The following is a 26,888-nucleotide window of genomic DNA, read 5'->3' on the forward strand; positions in this document are numbered from 1 at the left end:
AAGTTCGCTGGGATGGAGTCTATCTCCTCTTGGTGGCCCCACGGTGGCCAGGCAGACCATGGTTCTTTCTCAGGCAGGGGGCTCAATAGTTCAACCCCTGCCCAGAGTTGTGGAGACTGTGGCTGTGGCCCCTATAGAGGCACATCTCTAAGATTCTGGTCTTTCTACCTCATTGGTAGACAACATTCTCCAATCAAGAGCTCCTTCCCCAAGGAGGTTGTATGCCGCTAGATGGCGCCAGTTCAATGTATGGAGCGATCAGCACCAATTGGATGCAGTTAACTGCCCGGTTGGGTCAGTGCCTCAAAGTCTAAGCGTCCACTGTTTCAGCATATAATGCCCTCTCTGTGGCCCCTAGTTTCTTTAGTTTTCTCCAGGCATGGCCAGTGTCATTTTGCTCCCGAAGGAGCCCTCAGTCGTTCCAGGACCTGTTGGTCTCCAAGCATTCTATCATCCTCCTTTCCAGGAAAGGCTAAACCGACTGTGTCCGGTGCAGAACTGGACATATACATCCACAGAACAAGTCTGTGGAGAAAGTCGGAACAACTTTTCATCTGCTATGGCCCTCCAGGAGAGGTCTCTCTGTAAACAAGCAGATGCTTAGCAGATGGATTGTGGATGCGATCACAGTCCTCTGGTCACCTTGCTACTTTTGGGGTCAGAGCGCACTAAACCCATCCTCTGGAGTTTCCCTCCATGACATCTGCAACTCTGCGGGCTGGGCCACCCTTCTGACCTTTTTATAACGTTTTATAACCTTGACCCCAGTGCCACTTCTGGTCCCTCTGTCCTTCGACCTATCTGAGCTCTTACAAACTAGGCAGGGACTGGTCAGTCTGGTGTTATTGGACTCTTGGTCCCAAAGCGTTGTTGACGCAGCTCGAGTTCCTAAAAGGGAACATCTCCAGGTTACGTATGTAATCCTGGTTCCCTAAGGGGAACGATACGCTGCGCCTCCAGGCCACACTGTCGGCATCCCTGCAGCGCTTTCTTCCCTTTTAGTCCCGGCTTCACTCCATGTGCTTTTATAGCTTCCTGGTCGTGACGTCTCCCAGCTAAAGCTCCTTTCCATTAGACTGATTACACACGTGATTCAGAGCGTGGACAACGCGGAAGCGTTTCCAAAGTGTTGTTGACGCAGCGTCTAATTCCATCAGGGAACCAGGCTTACATACATAACCTGGAGACGTCATAATGCATGATTGTTGTTATTGTTCTGAATGTGTTTGTTATATTTTTAATGAATAATTTAGCTGGAGAATTTAAAGAAATTAATTGGATTAGATTTTAGTCTGGATGTATGCAGGTGTCTGTGGATATTAAAAGAATAAAATATAAATGTTGGATTGTAAAAAAACAAGCTTTTGTTGTAATTTTTAATTGGTTTGAGTCTGTATTATCTTAATTCTTCTTTGGACAAACAAGAGGGAGTGATACAACAGCACAGGATGAAGTGAAATGTACAAGATTTAGGAAGTTATTAGCTGTTCTGTAGTAAATATCTGTGTTTTGGGGATACTAAACTAGAATTTCTCCTCAGCAGCAGCCAAATAGCTTTTGTATGCTGTGCAGCTTACATGTCTGCATAACATTCTTTTACATATTCCTTATACACTTGGTTAAATTATGAAATCAATTTTATTTATATATATATATATATATATATATATATATATATATATATATATATATATATATAGAGAGAGAGAGAGAGAGAGAGAGAGAGAGAGAGAGAGAGAGAGCAACTATATATATAACTAAATCTTCAGATTTTTAAACACATTTATAGGCTACCAATTACATCAAACTTGTAATATTGCACTGGAAGTGTTTTCTGTCCATGAACTTTTTCCTGTATTGTCGTTTCGACTTTGCTGAGGTGTGTATCTTTTGTGTACAGCCTGGAGCTGAATAACTTGACGGTTCATTACAGAACTCTGAGAACGTCTTTATTTTTGGATGCTGTGTTGGAGGAGAGGGATTGCGCGAGCTGCCAGGAAGCAGCAAGGGGCGGACACTGGGAGCTAAAGTGGAGCTTTTCTCAGTGCTGCCATCATGTTTTTAGGGGCCACCTGCCCTAGGGCTGCTGATACTTGAAGCACTGGGAAGAATATATGCTTTGGTTAGGGAAGAGACTGTTTTGTGATCTAGTTTAGATCGCAAACAGCTGATGTGCAACATGTCCTAAAACAGAGAACTTTTCTGTTATCTCTTGAGCTAATCTCCCTTATTAAGTTACAGTATAAGATTTTTGTAATAAAAAGAAAATTTCATAATGTGAATTGATGTGCATTGTTCATGACACAGGTTCATTTTAAGGCTGCTAATGTATATGCTACTAACATTTGCTAGTTAGCTTAAAAAAGGGTTTGCTCTGATGTCATCTCCAAGCACACTGCATGCATCAGAGCTTCCACCAAGGTTTTGACCATAACTGGTTCTGAAGTAGAGTGAAACTAAAATTCCTGGTCACTTCTTTTTTCTTGTTTTTATGTGTTTTCCATGTAGTATTTTGTTATCTGTGTATTTTGTTCCCCAGCCTGTCAAAAAAACAAAATAAACTGGCACAAACTGGATAGTGTTATCACGCTAGCTTAAACCCACTCCAGAAGATAAAACGACACAGATCATTTGAGCAGGGCTTGAATCACGTATGCTTGCCAGATATAACTGAATTTGAAACACCTTCTCTTAGTCACTAGCTGGCTATCAAGAGGTCTCTAACCCAACAACTTCACAAATGGGTTATGTTAGAACCTAAACATGAAAGATAAATCAACTGATGGTCATCTATTTAAAGGTACTTACTAATCCCATGTCAATTAGTTTTGGACATTTGATTTTAAATCAAAATTCACTTAAAGCTTGAACATACTAAATATTAAACAAACCAGATAAACCTGTGTGAGAAAATGTTGCGTTATCATCGTGTAACAGGACTGTTGCCACTTAAATTGACATCATCAAACCCGGGCCACGGCAGTGAGAGCGCCGAAGCCTAACCACTAGACCACCAGGGAACCCTATGGTGTGTAGGTGTGTTGTGTAGGTGCATACAGTAATAATGGTGGTAAATACGCTCTGTTGATAAAAGTTTGCAGCACCTGGACATGAGTATTGTATGTGGTTTTTGAGCATCGCATTCCACATTTAGTCCCAATTTCCTCTTATAGTTCCCTCCCCCTTTTCTGGGAAGATGTTCCACTACATTTTAGAATGTGCTTGTTAAGATTTGTGCTCATTCAGACACAAGGGTGTTAGTAAAGTCAGGTACTGATGTAGGTGAGGTGAGGTGGCCTGGGGTGCAGTCAGCATTCCAATTCATCCAAAAGGTGTTTGATAGGGCTGAGATCATAGCTCTATAGCAGGAGATCTTCCACTCCAACCCATGCAAAGCATATCTTTATGGAGTTTGCTTTGTGCACAGCGGCATTGTCATGCTGGAACAGGTTTGGGTTTCCAAGTTCAAGTGAAGGAAAAATTTTATGTTACTGCATCCAAAGCACCCTGTACAATTTGTGTGCCTTCATAGTATGCTTTAATATGTATCCTATGACAGGTTTCCATGTGGCAACTGGGAAAGGAACTTACAGTATGGTCAACAACTGGTCAGTGCTGATGGCCTGGAAGTTTTTATGATTTTCTGTAAAGACCTCTTTATGTCCTTCATATAAAACAAGTAGGAACTCAAATGTATCATCTTGTTATTAACAGTTTGACAAATTGCTTTTTTTTTTTTTTAATTCCTTTTTGTTTCTTTCTTTCAGAACATTATCCAGTCAAGATATTTTGTGAGCTGAATCCTAGTTTCAGGAAGCAGTGAGGAGCATCCAGTGTTCACAACAAAGTTCCTGATCTGGTAGGCGTCTAAATTTAAGTGTTTTTCACTCTAACATGGAGAGAAAATGTTAAATTAGAAATCCCAGATTATTTTCAAACCCTAATTTAACCACTAATACAACATTTAAGCACCAATAAGAGCACTCTGAGAAGTGGAGAGAATTTATTAGGGAGTTTTAGTTAATAAAAAAAACAACGTATAATAATTGTAATTAATAGGAGTGAGTATGGAAGTGGGACTTCCCTTTTGCAGTGTTATTTCTGCAAGAGCGCACAATGTGAAATCACGGCGAGGCACAAATCGAGCCACAAACAGTGGGGGGTCCTGAGGACTACTTAGGGTCGGATGACTGATTTGGGTTTCAAATCGGCAGTCATTCTTCAGCTTTTGGGAGCCTCCTGGAATAATTTCGAGAGGTCCCCAATTCCCAGTGCTATAATGAAAGTTTTCTAGGAATTGGTTGTGATTTAAATGTCCTCCTCTCAATTCTGAATTAGTTTCGCAAGTAAATTCTGAGCTTCACTTGCTTTCCTCATCCTGAGAGTGTACTCCAGTCGAAAGAAAGTGCACACCAAGGAGGATATGACTGCTTATTTAGAGGCAGAAGAATATGTGTAAAAGTAAAGGTATCCAGAAGTACACTTAAGATGCTTAACTAAGCCTGTGCTGTGCTGAACAAAGTGCATACATTATAAAAAAAAATTGCATTTACTTCCACTTGCATTTACTTTCAGAAAACACTGTTTATATGCAGTGTGTATAGCATTATCATTGTTTACATGTGAACCATTCCATACATAATTGCTGAAATCCCATCGGTTTGACATTGTTTATTAAACTGACTCCAGAAATCAGCATTCCTCTAGATGTCTAAACTGTGGTGGGTGAGAGAGTAAGGTTTAACTATTAAGCAGTGGTAAAACGTTTTAGAATAACTTTTTTCTCAAAAATAATGCATGAGGGTTGAAGTCTTGGGTGCACGATGCCTGCGGCAAGATTTTTATGTTTCTGAAAGAGCAGGAGATGGAACGGTGACAAAATCATTAAGATGCTGGTCAAGTGTTTGTGTCTGGTGATTCGGAGCCATGCTTGGCTGCTTGGCACGGTAGGGCTGCCCAGTGGCCATTAAGGCAGCTAGGGTTGGGGGTCAAGGCCTGTGGAGGGCACTGTTCCCTCCCTGTATGGGAGCGTATGTCAGGCTGCACTCCAATGACTACCCTAGGCAGGTGGTCTATGGGGGACAGCGGGATGGAAGACCAGGACAAATCGACACACAGAGGCTCATTTCCCAAGCTCAGCATGAGGGACAGCATAGCAACTCGATGGAAAGGGAGAAAATACAAAAGCAAAAGTCTCCTAAGGGCATCAGAGTATAAGTGATGATTTAGATGTTTGTATCATACATGTACTCTATAGGTGCTTTGGTGGCTTCTCAGAACAAACTATGTTTCAAAGTAAAGGCTGAAAGGCTACAGGCACATTTTGTATTGAAGCAGACATTATCATGCACAGGCATAATAACATTAACACAAACATAAAACCCTAGGCTTAACAGATACTTACAGCATGTATATGCAGATTACAAAACTTGTTCTTTACAATTATGGAATATATTTCTCAATAGAAAATTGTTTTATTGTTTACAAAGTCTAGATTATAGATATGTGAAGAAACCATTCTACTTCATTCATCCTTGTTTTTGTCTTCAGTGTGACTGCTTTCATATTCTGTTTTGACACAGCAGAAGACAGTTTTACTTCTGATAGTAAGGATGGATAAGCTCGAGAAGGGTGCTGGGGTGGTGATGGAGGGTTCGACTCATACCAGAAACTGCTGAATGGAAATACATTGTTGTATGGACGCCTGTTCTACGTTTGTGTGAAATTAGATTTTCACACAACCTTGCCAAAAGATGACACATGCCCTCTATACATCAGTAGACAGGCTGACACCTATTCATTTCCTCTAGCCCTGTCGGCATGTTTTTAAAAGCCGTTAAAGTGGCATCCGTCAGAACAGGAAATTCAGTGTACATTTGGCCATTCTTAGAGTAGCCAGCCTTGAAGCCACCTGCAGCTGAAATGCTGTAGTGGCCAAACCTGTCAGTCATTCCTGAATCAAGTCACCGCTTTCCAGTGAGACTTGGGTTTTGTCAGAGTGCGTCAGCTTTTACATAGTGTTAATAAAGAAACTATATTTTGCTCATCTATAATTTTTCTTTTATATATGTATCAAATGTCACAAGAATTGCTTTTCTTTTTTTGTGCTTATAAAGTTATTTATTTTCAGCCTGATTTTTCCGACTGCAACACTGTATGATACAGCTTCTCAAAGACATTTTGTTTGTTCAATGTGCCATCTAGTACAGAAAACAGATGATTCCTTCTCATAAAAAAAAGAATATTCATACTTTGTATTCCTCCTGTCTATAGTGGTGTGTCCTTCAGGGTGGATAATATGAGGTATACATTGTTTTCCAATAATGTGTGCTTTTTTAGAGCACCATTGGCAACCTTTAGAGGTGTGCATGTCACTTAAATTCATGAGCTGTTTTTCCAGTACAAACAAAATTGTGTGTGTATGTATGTGTGTGTGTGTGTGTGTGTGTGTGTGTGTGTGTGTGTGTGTGTGTTTTCATAATCCCTGTTCAGGTCAGTAGCTGTCTGTGCCTAGTCTAGAGTTGCTGAGCCATGTGTTCATGCAATAGCGGCAATTAAACACTACAGATGTGTTGCTGAATGCAGAGTGTAGTTATTGGTCATGAGGCTACATTCTTAGTACGCTGCTGCCAAGTAGATTCTCTTCAGCATATTCCTCAATTTAAATGTCCAAAATAACAGATATAACTATATAACCTCATACAAACACCAATATACACATGCCCATGAAGATGAAGGCCCACTCACTCAGTATGGCTTGCAGCAACAGCCTGTTCCACTGGCAGCCCAACTGCTGACGCCGTCACCTGTCTATGTGGATGAAGGTGATTGTGTTAGCACAGTCGTGCCGGGAAGCTGGCACTCCTCACCCACATTTGTCCTCAGAGAGAGGTTGTGGACTTAGAGTAGAGGAAGTGTTGACTGCACTTTTGCTCTTTAATTTTCTAACTCCTTCTGGCCAAAGCCATTGATTTAACACTGACCCAGCTCTATAATTCATGGAGGTGGCAGGAAAGTTAATTTGAAACAAAATTGTGAGTTAAGAATTACTATTCTTCCTCCTATTCATTGTTAACCCTGATAACCTTGTAATATGTTCATTATTGTTTTGGTACTGTATATATATATAGAACATAGTTTTTTTTTCCCTCCACAGTAATCACAGTCAGTCTTTAGTGACCATTCTTCTCCTTCTTAATTGTATTCCAAAATTCAAAGCCTCCCAGATGTAGTGTAATAGGGATATGTGGTGCATCTAACATACCGCCTCAACCCAAATGCTCATTAGGCAAAAATGAAACCCTGGCATTTGGTGCTTCAGTGTTGAGCTGTAAACACATTAAAATTGAATTGCACCTACAGGCTTTGAAGATGCTTTTTTTTTTTTTTCTGCAATTTGCCATTATTTTTAGGCTTCCTCTGAAATAAGAGGAACCTCATTTATTAAACAATATTATTTTATAAATATATGTTTAATTGTACATGAGGTTAATGGTAAGATTTATTTTTTAATGAATGAAATGTATTGCCACCAAGACTGGAAAAACACCCTTAGATTTTGTGAGGAAGAAACCTTGAGAGGAACCAGACTCAAAAGGGGAACCCATCCTCATTTGGGTGATATCAAGAGTGTGATTAAAGTCAACACAGTACAGTACAATATAATACAGAACACCAGAGAGTGAGAATTAACATGAGCACCGGAATATAAGATTATGAGTATTGTCCTTTCTACAGTCTTATACAGTCATTTTAGGTTACAGAACCAGGAGCTACTAAGCAACTCATAAAATAGCTCAACATTTGAGATCATCATAGAGCCAACAACAGCTTCTTCATGCCAGAGCATTTAAACACTTAAAGAGGTCCAATGTTCAAACTCCACATGAGGTGGAATCCAAATGGCGCTGGCACATCTCTAGATGGTTCGGGATGTTTGCATCTATTTCTTTAAAGGTCCATAATCTTAATCAAGTGGGAGGTGACTGGAGCTGGCGCAACCTCAGGATGCCTCGGGATGGGTAAAGAAGAGAATTAGCGTAGCTGCTGTTCTTGATATCAACAAGCACAAGTTGATAATGTGCATTTGATGAAGCATGAAGCAGCCCAGTCTCATGGTATTTTGTGATATATGTAATCTTCTGATTTGTGTTCATAGGCATGAATTTCCATCTTTTTTCATGTTACTAAGACGATTCTATGTATTTCAATAGTAAGTATTTTTGCTGTCTCTGCCAGATTCTTCTTTCTGCCAGTAGATACCACAGACACTGTATTGTTTTTCTTGTTTGTTGTAGATTTTTTTTTTATCTTTAAGCTTTTACTCAATATTTAAGCAGGAGACTTTATCCTTTTTTTATTGCTTTATATTTGGTAACCTACTCACTATTATAAACCATCGTCAGTGGTTTCCTTCAGTTAATATACAGTAAATATATTCTCTCGGTTAATTTAGGCAAATAATTAGAGACACACATTTATTACAGTATAACCCTTACCCAAACTGTATATTTACCGTATATATAATCTGCCTTATTCTATGATAAAAATTGAGAAAAAGAATACCTTTAGCATTTCTGCCTGCATTAAATGTGATCCTCTGCCTCCATTGCAATGGAGACGGAGGCAGACAGAGGCAGTCGTGCTGAGTGACACGAAAAAAGAGGGAAATTTGTGTCCATGAACATAAATCAATAGAATTAAGTTTGTGACTATATCACAAAATGCTGTGAGACTGTGTTGCATGAAGATGTGCATCCCCTGATTGAATGGAACTTTGTAGAATTATTACAGTAACAACAGCATCATCATATAAACCTAAGAACCTTTTGTATTAGTCATATACTTTGTTCCATGGGTCTATCTATCACTTTTAGTGCTGAGCTGGTTTTTTGTTTTAAGTAATTTTGTCCACTTAGGCAGACTGGATTATTTCTTTTTTGATGAACAAGAGGCTGTAATGTAAATCATCTAGTGGAGCTGTATTCTAAAGTGAGCTTGTTTAATTTTTTAAGAGACAATCTGATTGGGAGCAATTAAACCATTGGAAGTTTATGAAGTCCCTGTTGTGTGTTTTGGGATCATGTTGTTGCATGGCACTTAACAGATGTTCTGACTAGAGTGTTGTTTGCAGTCCTCATAGCCTCATTTTATGCACCCTTTTACAGCTACCGAGCCCATGTTTATGAGCACAAGTGTTTATGGCAACAAATTTTATGCGAGTGTTCCAACAAAATACGCAATATGAGGACTGACGTTCTCAGTTTTCCACACAGCAGAGAGTAATTTAATTGGGCAGAAATGTGCCTTTGGCAGGAGCCAGACTCAACAAAAAAGGCTGGGAGAATGCTGCCTGATTCCATTTCAATTAAACACAACATGAGATACCTAAAACCAATATAGATGTCCGGAGTACTGCCTACAGATAGTATGAGTTGACAGGGATTTATGCAATGCCACAAGCTGTATACGTTTTATTGAAGTAATATTTAAAAAAGTGTGGTTGTCTTGAGGAACCCTGCCCTAAAGAAGGGCTGCATGGGTATATTATTGACATCATTCATTCTCATCCCTTTTCCCTTATTGGCAGCCCTGTCCCCTGGGGCTTGTGCCATATGGGCGGCTGTGAGCAGGCAGCGGGAGCAGGGGAGTAGACGCCGACTATAGTGCTCTTTGTTGGCACAGGTGGAATGTGGCACAAGCTTAGGCCGACACATCCAAAAGAGTGCTGCTTAGTCAGCCCACTTTCTCTCCTGAGGAGTGTAGGGCCTGCACGCAGGGCTCAGGATGATGGTGCCAGCCCACACCCACCTGCAAACTGACACCACAGAATGGGTACAGGCTGAGAGGCTACTTTCAATGCCCACCCCCCCAACCAAACAAAAAAAAGACTTTCTAATGTACCTTAGAGGACAAAATAGAGTTTAAAATATTTGGTTATTCATTCATTCCATCTTAACCTCAGGCTGTTTAAGATCAGCAAGGAAGAAAAAAATGGGGCAGGGGGACATTTATGCAGTGACCCATTAATCAATCAGGACACATTCAGAATGCTTGTTTATACATACACTACAATATTTTGTCCAGCCTCACATTGATCCTTTCTGCTGAACCTGGAATGTGCTTTGGGCAGATACCATTACACAAAAGGACACACAGTTCTGATAAGGCAGAATGGTACCTCACAGTTCTGCTTGTAGTCTGCACATTAACAAGCAGAACACTTTGCCAACTGAGTCATGCCTCCTGCAGTGTACGCTCGTGCCATTGCTCAGGGGCAAATTTAGACATCACTTTTTATGTTCCCTCTACTCCTTAGACACCTTCACTTATGAACCCTGCATACAAATGCATGGAGGTGTTGTCCTGATTGATGGCAATTAGCATTTGGTAATGATAACAGATGTTTGTGGTGCCAGGAGGCTTATACCTGCTGCCCACTCTGCCATCTGCCATGGGCATTGGGGGCCTGGCACAGTGGCTGGCTGGCAATAGGTAGCAGGGAGGGGATTGGGGGAGGAGAGAAGGAGGGGTGGTACATTGTAGTCCTCCCCTCTATTGGAAGTGAAGAGCTGGGGCTCACTGTAGGGTGTATCCTGTGTATGCTACATCACATCATGTTTGATACACATGGATAGGACATTCCTAGTAGGTAACTTCTATATTATGTGCTCCCTGGGTTTAATTCAATGGTGTATGATGGAATTTTTGTAAATGCCTATAAACAAGTTATAACACAATGTATTCCAAATGATTATTTTTGAACAGCACGTGATTTAAACTGAAAATGTTTATGGTTACCTAAGCGAAAAGATCTTTCACAAAATGACAGTAAATTGCAATTTTTGTAACAATACTATGGTGAAATTGAATTATTCAACAAGGATGGACAGGATTAGAAATTAGTTTAATAGAAGGACAGCGCATGTAGGACATTTTGGGGACAAAGTAGGCTAGGCGCGATTGAGATGGTTTGGATATGTGCAGAGAAGGGACATGGGGTATATCGGTAGGAGAATGCTGAGGATGGAGCCACCAGGAAGAAGGAAAAATGGTAGACCAAGGAGGAGGTTTATGGATGTGGTGAGGGAAGACATGCTTTCAAAGTTGGTTTGAAAGAGGCAGATGCAGAGGACAGAGTAGTATGGAGACGGATGATCTGCTCCCTAATAAAGGCAGCCGAAATAAGAAGAACTTCAGTTACATTACTTAAGTTCATAATTTATCTCAACCAGACGCGCTAGAAAGCTAACTATCTAATATGACTGAATAAGCTAGCTATCAATCAAGACACTGATGTTAAACACATTTCTATATCAGAGAAATATTGTTTATAGATGATTATAATAAATTACTTTATCTAATTAGATTTACTTTATTTTTTTATTATAATTATGCTAAAAATAGACAGAATCGGAAACTTTGGCACAGTACTGCTGCAAGTCAAAATGTGGTCCGGTAAACATTGTACTATAATATCTGTCTGGATTCCTGGGAAAGTTTTATTTCTTAATAATGATGACCAAAAGCATAAATATGCTGCCCTGTGTATGCACAGTGTTTGGCCTGCGTGGGCTAAATAGAGCCATGGTTCTATAAATACAACCAGTTTTTATATAAATATGTTTTTCCTTTGGACCTCAGTAAGTGTTCAGTGTTCAGGTCAGGCAACCGGAGAAAACCAATGTATGTATTGTTTATTTATATAAGACATTTGTGGTTTGTGCGTTCTAATCTAGTGTATTTGTTTTGGAATTCAACAATAAGCAGCATTTGATATGCAGAACATCAATTTTAATTTAAAGTGAGTGAGCGATCTTTAAATCAACGCGCCTTTTGGGTTAAGTCAATCGATCAGACTGAGTGAAACTCCATTCTCTAGCAAATATCATATGTGATTATAAATAAACATTATGGAAAATGTATCTTATGCATTTTCTTGATATTTGTTCACTCTATAACCAGTGAGCTTTCATAAACAAGTTTTGATAATATTCTTCACATAATTCAGCCCTGTGTTTATTAAATACACAGAAAAGAAAATAGGTAGCATACCTTCCCATAGATCCTAGAGCTCAATGGTCTAAGAAGAAACCTGGGAAACAGCTTTTTGTGCCTTTTAAATTGAAATTGTATTATTGTCACTGACAAAACATAATTAGTTATTTGTGGTATCCCTCAGTGCAAAAGAGCCGACTCTACATTCCGATAACTTTGGTGTTAAATTCTTTACATGCATTTTGATTTTGTGCTCTATTTCTAATTATATTTACTATAGACTGTTGTAAACATGTACTACCAGTAGTAGTGGAAACGAAGCATAGATTTCTTCTTGGTTATACTGTTACATATTTAACTATTAATTTGTCCAATGTTTTTGTCCAATTTTATCTTATTATTTCTTTAGTAGGGGAAAAAATAGTTCTCCCCCACAATTTAACATAATGTGTAATCAATAAATATAAGGGAAATAGCTTAAGTAATTGCATTGTTATTCGCTAGAATGTCCACAAAAAACAATCTAATGTGATCTATTGTATTTCATTTACTGTTTGCTGTTTATTTTGTGAACAAAGATAAGCATTAAAAGCTTAATAACATTTACACATTTTTAACATTATTTTGTTAAATCGTTTAACCAGGATCACTAATATTGTCTAATTTGATTGTGTTGCTTGTAGTTTCTATAATCTACATTGTTCTACACGTTGCCTGTATATGCAGTCTTCTATCACATGCAATTATATATGCAGTTTTCGCAATATTAATCTTAAATTCCAAGCAAAATATCTTATTTTTACTTTCTACATTTTCACACTACAGTACTAGTTTGATAATATTGCAGTAATGATCAGTATTAATATCAACACTTCATAGTCTATTATCTCTAAAAAAATACATCATCTCACACAGACAAGGTGACCCCAAGTTGACCCTTAATATATAAATTATTATCGATTCAGTTCTTCTGATAATGTAGACATAAATAGCTATCTAATAATGTTATGATTTGCTAAAGGTATTCATGTTTTTACAATGATATTCACATAGTGGGTTATTTAGTTAAGAGTTTGTTTTGTATACATCAGGAATTAACAAAGAAACTTCGAGTATTTGAGGGTGACTTCAAATTGACTTTGGCTCATTTACATTTTTCTGCATCGAACGTAAACTGACTCGGTAAACATTCTTTACTTTGGCTGTCACTCAAAAATGTAATTAGCGGACCAAAAAAAAAATACAAACAAATAAACAAACCTTGAGCGGCAACATACAGATGAGGTTTGAAAAGGATGATTAATAGTGTTAATAAGAGACAGCTGAAACGCGACTGACTGAGCCGCAGTTAAGTGGATAAAGCCTGTGCCCTATCGCTTGTAATGCATTGTTGGATATTGTACAGCATTGGTGTAAATATTGACACTGGGAAATTAAGTCCATGTGGATGAGAATCCATAGCATGCCCTTCGATGAGTGTAGCTCTCCCCTTACCACTGCCATAAATGTGTATTTTTGTTTTAAGAATGACTAGAGGACTTAAAGCTTTTTACAGGAGTCACCAAAGAACCTGTAACTTCTCTGCAAAATATAACAAAACTGACTGTATTATCCATCAGTTGGAAACAGGGATGGCTTGAGGGGACAGTCTTCTAGGTGTTTATAGTATCACATTACAAATGACTGCCATCTCTAATCTAGGAATTACAGTGAAGTGACACAATATGTCTTGAGCCCTGGTGGAACAGGCAGTGACTAATTTAATCTTGTAACATGAAGATTATTTTTGATTGGAATAGAGTTTGATCTGTTTGTACCTTTAATTTGGCTCTAACTGGCTGACATTTTCACAGTATTTAATAAAAGCTGCACTCAATTCATGGTCGGGTGACAATCTTTTATTTACTTGGTGTGAATAAAACCATTAATTCATGGTAATTAATGAGTGAAGTGTGGAGGGTGCGGGTAGAGCCGCATCCGCTGGGAGGCTTGAGGGAACAGACTCATTCATCTCGATTAGACACACTTAGCTTCTGTCTCCCTAGTGTGGCTTTTCCATTTTAATATTATCCTGCCACTTCATCCCTTAACACACTGTCTTCCAATCAAATCAATCCAAGCAGTACCTATATAGCTGAAGACCAGACAGCCCTAGAGACCCGTATAACTACATGTATGTTGGATATGCTTTCTCTCATAAAACAAGATGATTGATTTCACTAACCCTTCTCCTGCTGTTTTTTGTGTGTGTTTGGGCATAGGGTTCAGTGAGAAGCTTTGTGCTGACCTCTGTGTCAGGATATGGATCACGTTAATGGTATCCCATCTGACTTGTTGCAAATTATATGCAGGAAAGAAGAAAGTGCATTTTTCCCGCAAGTCAGGACAAATTTATTTATATAGCTCATGTAGCAATAAAATGTGTCTCAAGGCAGCTTTACAGAAACCTTAATCAAATGTGTAATATCAAATTGGAATGGAAAAGCTGAAAATAAGTAAAATATTGAATTAATAAAAAAGAAGCAAAGGTAAAAAGAACAATTTGTATCGATTACTGCTCATAACATTATGTCAGACAAGTAGGATTTTAATCTAGCATTGAAACATAGGCTCTCAATGATTCAGGAGGTCATTTCCATAAAAATGGTGCCCTGAAAAGCACACTGGTAAATGGATAATGTATAAAGTTTGAGTGTCTGCACAACCCAAGTGCCACTTTAAACCCTAAAGAGCAATTGCAGTGGTGAGGAGACATAATGTGACAAGACATGCCAATTAACACCTTTTCAAAGCATCTGCTACATATCCTTAGCTAATAGTGTCTGGGAATGAAGATAGTTTTTCAAGGTCTCATTCTTCAGTCGTAGCAGGGACGTTAATTACATGAATCGGGTACCATCCAGGAATTTGTATCCTTTGAGAAAACCCAAATGAATGACTACATAACATATGCTATGCTATGGTAGAAACCATGTCCTCGGTAATTTGAGTTTTAAGCTTTTTGTAAGGATCACTGTAAAATCATGAACCTGAATATTTTTGATCTAGATATAATACTAAATATCAGTCATGAATTTATCAAACACTGATACGTTTTGATAGATTCACATTTAGCAAAAGAAATTACATCCACACACTGCAATCAAAGCAGTTGCAATTCATGACAGATAACCAATCAAGTCTAATATATAGCACAGACCGAGAACTGCTCCGTCAGGAGAATTGGAAACCTACGTATTAAAATTCGAGATGTGTGTAAAGTTGGCTCAGGCCATGGCTTGTGGTTTAGGCTCTTTATTGAGATTCTGCACAGGTCCAGGGACCAATCTTCAGAGCTGATTTATCTGATGTTTTCTAAACAGTTGACAGGGGAGAACAGATTCATCTAGGCATTAAAATACATTGGTGGCGTCTAGCAGGTTCCAGGAAGACACTTGATTGTTGCTGCTGCTACTGGGCCACCATTATCTTTATTAGAACACCAATCACAGCATTCGCCTGCAGAACATAGCCATACAGCACACCTATCATACACAGCCTTCCATTACTGAAAATACCTTAATATTATCAGTATATTTAGTTCAAGAATGGATATTTAAATTGCAATAAGGTGTGTTTCATGCTTACCGTGCAACATAAAGTGCCTATTTTTCATGTTAACGCATCTTGGCATCGTCCCTCAAGAAAATGTAAATTTCTGTGTTTGCATTCTGATGTAATGAAAGAGTAAACAAATACTGAAGTAGTATTTAACAACTGATGTGTAAAATCATTTGACAGCCAAGCAAATATTAAATATAAAATGTTTGACATACATGCACAGTTGCTGGTCAATGTGAATTGATGTTGATAAACTTGATGTACACCAGTTTACTCGCTTTGCATAGTTGGTATTTTGGTGAGATCAGGCCAGCTTTTACCTAATTCCATAAAGAAATGCGCAGTGTCAGTTTGAAGCAGAGGAAGGTCTTTTTAATATGAAAACTAATCCGGAAATATCTTGGCAGCGCACCCTGGCTGGTCTTTAATGTGTGGTTCAAATCCATGCCGATAGCGCATTAAAGCTCTCCCAGAAATGGCAACTGTCTGCTGTAAGCTCAGCTTTTCTGTTTCAAAGTTTTTTGCTTTATAACAATGACAAAGGGGCATCATATTGTCTTGCAAACACATGTTCCAGGATAGGCATCTTATCACAGCACTCCAGACCCATGTAAACACAAAAGCATTCTCTTTTGCTTCCTCTCCATCTCTTTCTCCCCTGCTCTTTCTTACTCTCCATCCATTGCTGTCACTAATGTGAATCAAAAAGCCTGAGCTTCATTCCTACTGTGCATTTAGGTGTGTGTGTGTGTGTGTGTGTGTGTATGTGTGTGTTAGTTATTGGAGCTCACTTACTCTCTTCCCCCTCAATCAGCAGGGCTTTGTTTGTCCAACACTTGTGTGACAGAGCACACTACACATGCCTATTAGGGCATTTGTGCACTATAGGAGATTAAAGCCTCTACATTTCTTTTAAATGAACTTCTCTCACATGCTTCCCACCCACTGCACTGGAGTCTGGTGTGACAATCCCTCTCTCTGCCAGCTTTAACAGACAGTGATGGATTGCAAATCGAGGGAATGCTCTAGCTGTTTTTTTGGCAGAAAATTAAATAATGATGCCGTTTATTCTATTGCATTGCATAAAATGCACAATACACACAATCTTCTATCTATCTATCTATCTATCTATCTATCTATCTATCTATCTATCTATCTATCTATCTATCTATCTATCTATCTATCTATCTATCTATCTATCTATCTATCTATCATCTATCTATCCATCCATCTATCTATCCATCTATCTATCTATCTATACTGTCTATACTGTCTACACTATATGGACAAATGTATTGGGACATCTGAGTTGTCCAGCCTGGTTCTTCCCCAAACTGTTACTACCAACTTAAAGGCACACATTATATAGCATTATTTTATTTCCCTTAATTTCAACTAGAAAACTTTAACCTGTTTCAGTATGACAATGTCTCTGTGCACAAAGCAAGCTCCATAAAGATATGGTTTACATGGACTGGACCAAAAATGGAGTGGAGAGTCGATATATTTTAGAGTAGCCAATGTGCAGCTTGTATAGCAGTACAGATTTACTGTCCTCCAAAAAGAACTCAACATACTGCCATTATTGTCAGAATATCTGGCAACAAAAGTAAATACACCCCAAGTGAACATATCAAATCTGTGTCCAAAGTGTCAATATTTTGTGTGAGCACCATTATTATCCAGCACTGCCTTAATCCTCCTGGGCATGGAATTCACCAGAGCGGCACAGGTTGTTGCTGGGATCCTCTTCCACTCTTCCGTTATGACATCACAGATGTCATTGTTAGACACATGGCACTTCTCCACCTTCCGATTGAGGATGCCCCACAGGTGCTCAATAGGGCTCAGGTCTGGAAACATACAGTACCTGGCCACCTTCTCCTTCAGTGTGTTTGAGGTCATTATTGTGTTGGCAAACTGCTGTTCCGCCCATTTTCTGAAGAGAGCGCAACGTTCTGCTTCAGAATGTCACAGTGCATGTTGGAATCCATGTTTCCCTTTTAATGAACCGCAGCTCCCCAGTACCAGCAGCACTCGTGCAGCCCATGACCATGATGCTACCACCACCATGCTTGACTGTAGGAAAGGCACAATTTTCTTGGTCTCCTCATAAGGGTGTCTCCACACATGCTGGACAGCATCTAAACCAAACAAGTTTATTGTGGTCTCATCAGACCACAGAACATGGTTTCAGTAATGCATGTTTTTGTAAAGGTTGTCTTCAGTAAACTGTTTGTGGCTCTTGTGGGTTTTAGAAGAAGCTTCGTTCTGGAATGACGCCCCTGAAAACCGACTTGTTGCAGTGTGCAGTGTATAGTCTGAGCACTGACAAGCGGATTTTCCGATTTTCCGCTTCTGCAAGCAGCTTCTGCACCTGATGCACAGGACGAGGACTCAACCTCTTTGATAGACCCATGCGAGGCCTGTTCCGAGTGGAACCCGTCTTGGAAAACCTTGTATGACCTTGGCCACTGTACTGTAACTCAGTTTTAGGGTGTTATTGATCTTCCTATAGCCTTTGTGGAAAGCAACAATTCTAATTCTCAAATCCTCAGAGAGTCTTTGCCATGAGGTGCCATGTTGAACATCCAGTGGTCAGTATGAGAGAATTGTACTCAAAGCACCAAATTTTAACTGCTCTAATACAAGATGCACAAATGTGTATGGTCCTGTCAAGCAGACAAAAACATGAACATGATGAATAGAACATGCGGCTTTGAATTGTTACCAGTTTTTGTTGCCAGTTATTTAGACAATAATGGCTGTATGTTTTTTGTTTTTTTTAGAGGACAGTAAAATTGTACTGCTATACAAGTTGCACATTGACTAAAATATATCGCATTTTTATTTCTATTGTAAAGTCTCTTGAGATCTACTAAAATGGTTTCTGAAACATGGGAGGTGCACTAACTTTTGAAATATATATATATATATATATATATATATATATATATATATATATATATATATATATATATATACTGTATGTACACACACACACACACACACACACAGTGAAGTTCGGTGTGGACAGGTGAATCCAAATTTGACATTTTTGTCTTATTTAAGAGAGAGATGTTACCAGACTGCACCCACAGTCAAACATGGAGTAGGAAGCTTAATGGTTCAGAGTTGTTTTGGAGCAGAGAAAGTTGGAGACTTATTTTGGGTTAAAGGAATATACTGTGTGTATATATATATATATATATATATATATATATATATATATATATATATATATATATATATACACACACACACACATACACTTTGTGTACTTAACTATGGACTGGAAGTCATACAGAACTTTGACTGATGGACTCCACTATTTATCTTGGGGATTTAATCATAAATTGTGTAGTAATTACATTTTACAAAGAGCAATTAGAGAGCCAGGTCTAGCTATTTAATCTATCTCAAAATTCCACCTGATGGCTTGATTTTCATTATCAGTGGGCGATAATGAGAAGGAGTGTCTGCTCTTGGTCTCTGCATAAAGACAATCAGTCCCTACTGATTTTACCTCATTCATGCCTCCACCCCCTCCAAATCTGTCTCTCTCCTTTTTCTAGGTATGTGTGATGGTGTTTCTTTTCCTGTGTAGATTTTTCTTTTTCTTCTTTCTCTAACTTACTGAAGTAAAAAAAAAAAGACCAAATGAAATAATGACTTGCTTTTCCTGTCTATTTTCAACCCCTGACATGATTTGTCTTCACCATAAGTAAAACATATTTTTGATTAATTGCAGATACAGGATGTGCTTAAAGTAAAAAATTGAGAAACAGGTTAGCGCCTTAGCTCAATCTGTAGTACTTTATCATGGATTGTGGTGATTGTGTTTAAACAGATCAAGCACAACCCTTCATTTTACAAACAACGGGTATACATTATTCAGTTCTGCCCACACATACAAATCTCCGAACACCTCAACTAGAGCTTATGCAATAACTATTCATGATTTTGCCTTGAATGCTTGAATTTCAACACCATTTATGCAATATACCTGAACCATCAAAATCTCGCACAATACACACAGCAGCTGCACTAAAACCCTGTAACTGCAATACATTACCATACATTAAAACTCCAATTACGCTTGGATTAAAATGCATTACCATATTCTGTTTTGTGTGTGGCATCAGGCATAAGGAAATATTAATGTGTTCAGGATGTTAATTATTACAGCATTTGATTTAAAATTGCACTTCTACTTGAATACTGATTGAACAGTATAGTATAGTATAATAACATTTCTATATACTGTATAGTGTTATTAAAATTGTATTAATTGTTAAGAAATATATAATACTATTGTATTGAGGGCTTGTATGGGGTGTACATATTATTGTTTTTGGTAGGTTCACAATACTATTAGATTTTTTAAAAAATAAATATTTTTTCCTTGGTGCTTATTCCACATTTTTGAATGTGTTTTAAAGCACACTGCACTAGTCAGACTCTATGTATTGCCTCATGCACTGCAGTGTATATGCTACATTAGGCAAATGTACTTCCACACTGAAATGTGTATTCCAATGCATGTATTTATTTATTACTATTATCTTCATACACCACAGCACACTAATATATTATATTAACATATTATAGAGTCATTAGTATAATAAAATGCTGCATATACATTTTAATTAAGGAGAATGGACCTAGTATATTCACTAATTGTCTGTGCCTGCTGGTAGCATATTGTGTTTTCTTAAAGCATTGGTCCCACGCTAAAATGAGGATAATATGCTACAGTGCGAACATACACCATACGGCAATGCCTGCACCATCCATCTCCCCAGCTTGAAACTGCTTTTGATTATTAATGTGTGTGTGTGTGCTTTTGAAGATTTTCATAAGAGAATGAAGAAGCAAAGGGAGAAATAAGTGCTAACAGTGTTTCTCAGTTGTAGTACAGCAAAGCTGTGTTTGAGCATTCTTCCCTGCTGTGATATTGGGAAGGTGCTATGACAACCGAGATTCATTGAAGGTGATTCCAGAGATATGAGTGTGTGCTGGGTCGTTCTTTACAGTGCAGATTAATTTTAAGGTTTTACTCTGACAGTAAAGGTGACCAGCCATCAGATGAAGGAAAGGAAGGCCTGCTAAAATGCTATGAGTGTATTTCCTTGGAGGTTTCTAAAGACAACCAATAGCCTTTTCAAAGATAGCTGACTTGATGTGGTGTGCTTTCACTGGCCTGCGCTTGACCTCATGGCTGATATGCACACAGTTTCAGGTGATTTATTCAGTCTGACTGTAGGAGTGAAGGACAGTTTAAGTCTAAGTTTGCAATGTAATTAGATTGTAACACAGTTCCTGTTGGTGTTCCTACTGTTGCACTCTGTCCAGTCAGTACATGTAAAGAGCAATACAAATATGATGTCTTTTTGTGTCTGTGTGAAGATACATCTGTTCGTGGAGTTAACAGTTTTAACCTACTTAATAAAATATTTATAATTCCATATTCCAGGGTTATTCATCATTGTCGCTTTTGCTTTGTTGCAAATGTAGCTTTGCATAATGTATTTATTTAACATTTATAATTTTTTCACGTTTGGCAGATGCCCTCACACCCTTTTAATTTTAACCAGACACACAGCAACAAAAAATTAAATTTTATGTGTTAGTCATTTTTTTTCACTTGCCAAATCTGTATGACATTGGGATCACATATACGACGTTTGCATGGGTGGAACAAATGAAAAGAGTGTTTGCTCTATTATTGGGAGATGGGGTTGGAATGCTGATTAGGCCAGGAACCCAAAAGGTCACAACAGGCCCAACAGATTTTTTGAAAATGCAGGTCGTGCTTTTATTTGACATATCAGTAGTGTTAAGTACAACATGCAATATCATAATAGGTCCTGTGTTGCAGCAAGAAGTAAAAGGTTTCTTTGAAATGGTGGCCCAGCATCTTAAACTTGTTTCCTCTAGTGGAAACACTTTTAACGTTTCTATGTTAATTCAATGGAAATTTTTCGTATAATTGTCTTCTTGTTCCTGAGGGTTTTCAGTGTTTTGTGTCTTGTGTGAACTTCATGTTGGTATCTGTATGATAGCTTTTGACGCACGTCTTCATTCAGTGGTGCTTTTTGTTTGTTACTGTGTGCTACTATTGGTTTGCAGGTAAAAAAACAAACAAACACCCTAATTCTCTAGTTTGTGTCTGATTTATTTAGAAATTTTTGTCTAATGGTAGTTTACTTTACTTGCATTGACACTCCTGTGCTCCCTGTGTGAAAAAACAGCAACATACTCCAGATGCAAATGTGGAATGAACTCTTGACCTTTTGTTAGCTCTCTTGTGCATGAATTAGTCATATAAAAACACAAGCCACAAATCTGAAACAAATATTTGTAATTTTCCTTAAATAAACTATGATTTCTATACTTTATCCCATTAAACAAGTAAATGAAATAAATATGTCTGTATTTGGGAACAATAGAAAATAATAAGAGAGAGAAGGGGAATGAAAGGAACCCCCGCTAAAACACTCATTGTCGAACAGAAAAAATTTGATTTGTGCTGTAATTAAATCAAAATGTCAGCCTGTGTAAGCACTGTGAAAATGCCCACTGACAAAGCGACAATGTCTAGCTTCAAAATATAGAAACTAAATGTAGCGTAGTTGTTTTAGAAACAGCTAATATGCTCATTGTTAGCATGTTATAGAAACAGTTAATAGTATGTAGCAAATTAAAAACAGAAATGCTACTGCTTACAATGTCTCTGAATATTGTCATTACTGCTACTATTATTGATCATTTTACTCTTATCCAGTTTTGTTTTTTTTCTTTTGACTTGTATAGATCTGTCTAGATGATTCATATTAACACATAAAGTGTAATTAAAGGATAAAAGGTTAAACTAACCTTTAGGATGTTTGTTCAGATGTTGTACATTTGCCATATCCCAGTGTTACAATCCACTCTAGACAAACCGTTAACATGCATACAAAATAAATTTTTTTTTATATTTTATTTATTTATTTTGTATTAATTATTTAAACCTTAACCTGAAAAGGTTGGGAACATGTGGGCAATTGAGTTAACCATAAAGGCAAACCATACACATGAACACAGGCAGAATAAACAGTATACTGTCATACATAAAAGAATGACACAGTATGACAAAGGTTATAACAGTTTCACCTTAAAAAGGAGCTTCATGTTCATTATTTATTAAAATGACAGATACAGTCGTATCAGCTTCTAAATTTTTTTACTTTTCTAAAGCTTAAAAGTAAAACCTCAACACATTCAAAGACCACCACATGAATCATGGCTATTGCTACTGGACCTGCAATATATAGAATGTAAAAGACTAACATAGGCTCAGATCTACATGCAAACCTCAAAATCCTTCAAAGTGATCAAAAGTCCATAGAACAGAGGTTGGATTGATGCCGATTAAACTTCTGAGAAAAGAGCAAACACACTGTTCTATCCCATGAGCATCTTCCTGCCGTAAAATAGCACTAGAATCTACCTCAAGCTGAAAGGCTTCTGGAAATCTGGAGCAGAGAAAACTACCTAAAGACTTAACAGCTTCAAAAGCAGATTTATAGCTAGCAGACTGCACCAAAATAAGTAGAGGATATTTGAGGCAGCTCACCATCAGAATTTTATAACCCCTATAGTTACCAACCTTCCTGAGGCATAGTTGAAGGTCTTTTTTCATCTCGGATGCATGAAAAGACATTATGACCTTTCTTTAGCATCTAGTGGATGAAAAGTATCATGTACTGAAAAACTTCATGGTGATGTGGCTGAATTCACACTTTGCCAGATTTTGAATTAGGACAGCAGTCAAAAAAAAAAAAAAAAAGGTAGTCTTCACAATTTTGGATATTACATTGGACATGATTCATCAGTCAGTATTTGGTGCAGTATTCAAACCAAAAAACAAAAGTAAAAAATATATTTCTGGTGTATAACAGAAAAATAATAAATGCACACTTGTAGAACTTGTCAGCAACCCAAATAAATTTAGAATTTTATAAAACAATGTTTGCATCACAGACACAGAAGGGCAAAGTGTCATATTTCTATAAAATATGCAGAACTGAAAATCTTCTCATGTTTAGGAACTAGTAAGAAGGATAAACACAATGGTCTACATTTAGGGAGCAGCAAGACCAATCTAAACCAAATAGTCATTTGGAACATGACAGGAGGAATATCAACATATTAATGCCCTATTTGAGGACTGCAGCCGGAAAGGGATGTATCAGAAAAGAGAGATTAATTTACTTTCATTGGGACTTATTAAGTCACCTTGAGCTAAATCTGTCAGGTGTGCAAGTTTGGCCTTAATATTTGAGATGGAATCCAAATTTGGCAATCAAGCACTACCTGTGCTGAGATCATCTGAATTAGGAGATTTGTATGCACATTCACAGAGGTGGCAGATACAAGAGAAGCATTTGGAGCTGGAGAATAGGCATTTGATTTGGAGAAGGATACATAAATCCTGAGCAAATTTATATTTTATTATATAGAAAAAAATGTCTGTATCGATAAAGTTCATAGCAATACAGATCAAACAATTTAGAACCTAAAATTGTCTAAAACAAAGTCTGGTAATGGTACTAAAACATCAATTGAATATTTCAGGGTTTTTTTTTCTTTTTCTTTTATTTAAAGTGAAGCTTCTTACAGGACTGCTATAATGCTAAAGAGTATTTGGCCTAATTACAAATACATATGCAGGTGCCCAATAAGGAACCTAAAATATATAATGCATTCAATTTAGCATGACTTGGGAACAACAACTCCTTCTGTGTAATATTTAGTCGAACATAAACAGAACATAATCAAAACACTAACTTAGCTGATCTGAATCCATTCAAATTATGTAGTTTCCTAAATAGCAAACAACAATATTGGAATTTCTTTATCCTAGTCTTTTTTCTGACTTAAAAACCATGTCTGCAGACTCATATGTTTAATAAAATCTTCGAGCACAAGGATTCTGAATTCATCATTCTGAGAACTTGATATTGAATGTTTAGTTGTTTCATAAAATTTTTTAAAAGGTCTAGACATAACATTTTTAACACAGCCCACCTAGATAGAAACTTTAGATCCTGTGCTTTGGTCATTTGATTGATCCTGGTTGTCTGGTTTCCTCCCACCCAAAACCTTGCAGATAGTCAAATTGGCTACATATTGTTGTTGGTTATAAAGTGTGTGAGCATACGTGAGTGATGCGCTGCTATAGGCTGGCATGCATCCAGGGTGACCTCTCCAATTTTATGCAGAGTGTTGCCAGGATTGGCTCCAGATCCACCATTATCCTACTCAGGATAAATCAATTAATGAAGATCAATGATTAAATGTAATAAAGGATAAATAGGGTCTTTATGATGGCATAGGACTTGATAGTATGCAGTATTCTCCAGGAGACCTAGTGGTAGAACACATTATGGTAAGTAAATAAGTATGATTTGGATTATAAAGGGAAAGCACATAGTTTATTAAAATTTTTATCCAGAACTGGGTAAAACTTATTCAATCTTCCCTCCAACCTGTCAGACATACGATTATTATTTAAATGCAGCTGATTTCATGGAAAGTATCAATTAAAAAGTGTGTGTGTGGAGGGGGTGTATTTCTTGACAATAAGAAAACCAAACATCTCATGGCATTAGTTTTTGGTCAAGAATTAAAGAAGAAAATTCGCATTACTGAGGTACCTTTGACTTATCAGCATTAGCCATAATATTGTTACAACATAAAGCAATGACATTCTGGGCTAAAGTGTGAGCAGAAGCAATCTTCTTCTAAGACCCCACAGTTTTTTTTTACATTGTAACTTTAGAAGCACACAGAAGGCAAAGGAACACCTCACCATTTTCAAACATGATTGTTACACATATTAAGCTTAGGCATGTTTATTCACATTTACTAAAAAACTAAAGTAACAGATTTTATTCAGCTTATTTAACCCAGGATCACCTGTTACAACAGTAAAAGACATAAAACACTTCCTTCTGCCAATCCATTATGCAAAAGTCAGTAAAATTCCTTACACAAAAGGGCTTTTAGTTCAGTACCTTGAACTAAAAGATCCATAACACAGCATCTAAAATCACCATCCAAAATAAATGACTGTGCTGCTCCGGTAGCTCTTAGAATGCACCAGGGGTTTTGCCTTGAATTTATATCAGATAGCAAAACTACACTATCTGCAATAAAAGGTTCAAAGGTGGAATGGACTGATGCAAGTGAAAGTGATCTGACTAGCCATGGAATATGAATGGTCAGGACTGTGAAGATGATGCAGAATAAGAATGCTCTCTCTTTCCCTTGATCTCACACACACACATCCATACCCTTACAGTGTTCACATGATGTTCTTGATCACCATGCTCTTCCTCACTATGCTTAACTGCACTGCATCCCCCCCCCACACACAGCAAATATCACTCAGCAAGATCTGTAATCTATAGTGCTAGGAATGCAATATAATGTATGATAAGTTTTGGTAAGTAAGTTTTACACACAATGAACATTGTGAGAGTGAGAAATAAATAATATCTTAAAAACTGCAACAAAGCTTTGACCACAAAAAAAACAAAGAACTAACTTGAACAGCACAAGGGTTAAAGTGACATTTTTTTTTAATTAACACCTGAAATAGTTAGTTTTTCAGTTACTGTATAGACGGTATATAAAGTGCATTTAAAAAAGTGTCTTGTGCATAGGCCAGAGGAACAATGTGTAGTACAACACGCTACTTTTATTATTTGCTTATTAAAATGTTTAAACTGCCTTATTTACACACTTATGTGAATGACTTGGTCATGGGTTTTAATAGAGAAGATTTTACAAGGGTGGAGTGGCTGAAAAAAACTTTATTAAATAGTATTTATTGTTACTTTTCCTACATATGGAGAATTAAAATGGAAACAAAATCAACTTTTTCATTTTGAAAACCTTTTGTGCATGTGTCCATAGTATATGCTAATGTAAGGGTATAGGAAAAAAGAGACAAAGGCAAGCCAGTATATTTGCAATAGCTCTTGCTCTGGGCTTGCTGGGTGGTAATATTCAGAAGCTGGTGGCTGTTCTTGACCTGTAATTTTCCTGATCTGTGATGCCTGAACTGCAAGTAATTAACGTCCTGCTCCACGCTGTCTTCCCATAACTCTCTACCACTATAGTTAAGTGTCCTTGTTCATACTTACTGTCTATGGATACCTCCTGCTGAGTGCACTTGGTAGTCATAGAAAGCAGATTATGTATGTGTTTAAGGTAATAAAATGCTCTTTATGAGCAGC

General features: G+C 37.6%; 1 protein-coding gene across 4 annotated transcripts in view; it reads left to right on the forward strand.

Annotated features, from left to right (window-relative positions):
* Positions 1–26,888, forward strand: part of rbfox3a (RNA binding fox-1 homolog 3a) — a 329,833-nt gene that overhangs the window by 50,129 nt on the left and 252,816 nt on the right. For all 4 annotated transcript variants that reach the window (XM_046854387.1, XM_046854391.1, XM_046854384.1 and 1 more), the window contains exon 2: positions 3,768–3,859. The gene's annotated coding sequence lies outside the window, so the exon portion shown is untranslated. The remainder of the gene's footprint in view (positions 1–3,767; positions 3,860–26,888) is intronic.

This window comes from Silurus meridionalis, chromosome 7, assembly GCF_014805685.1.
Source record: "Silurus meridionalis isolate SWU-2019-XX chromosome 7, ASM1480568v1, whole genome shotgun sequence".
NCBI classification, from domain to species: Eukaryota; Metazoa; Chordata; class Actinopteri; order Siluriformes; family Siluridae; genus Silurus; species Silurus meridionalis.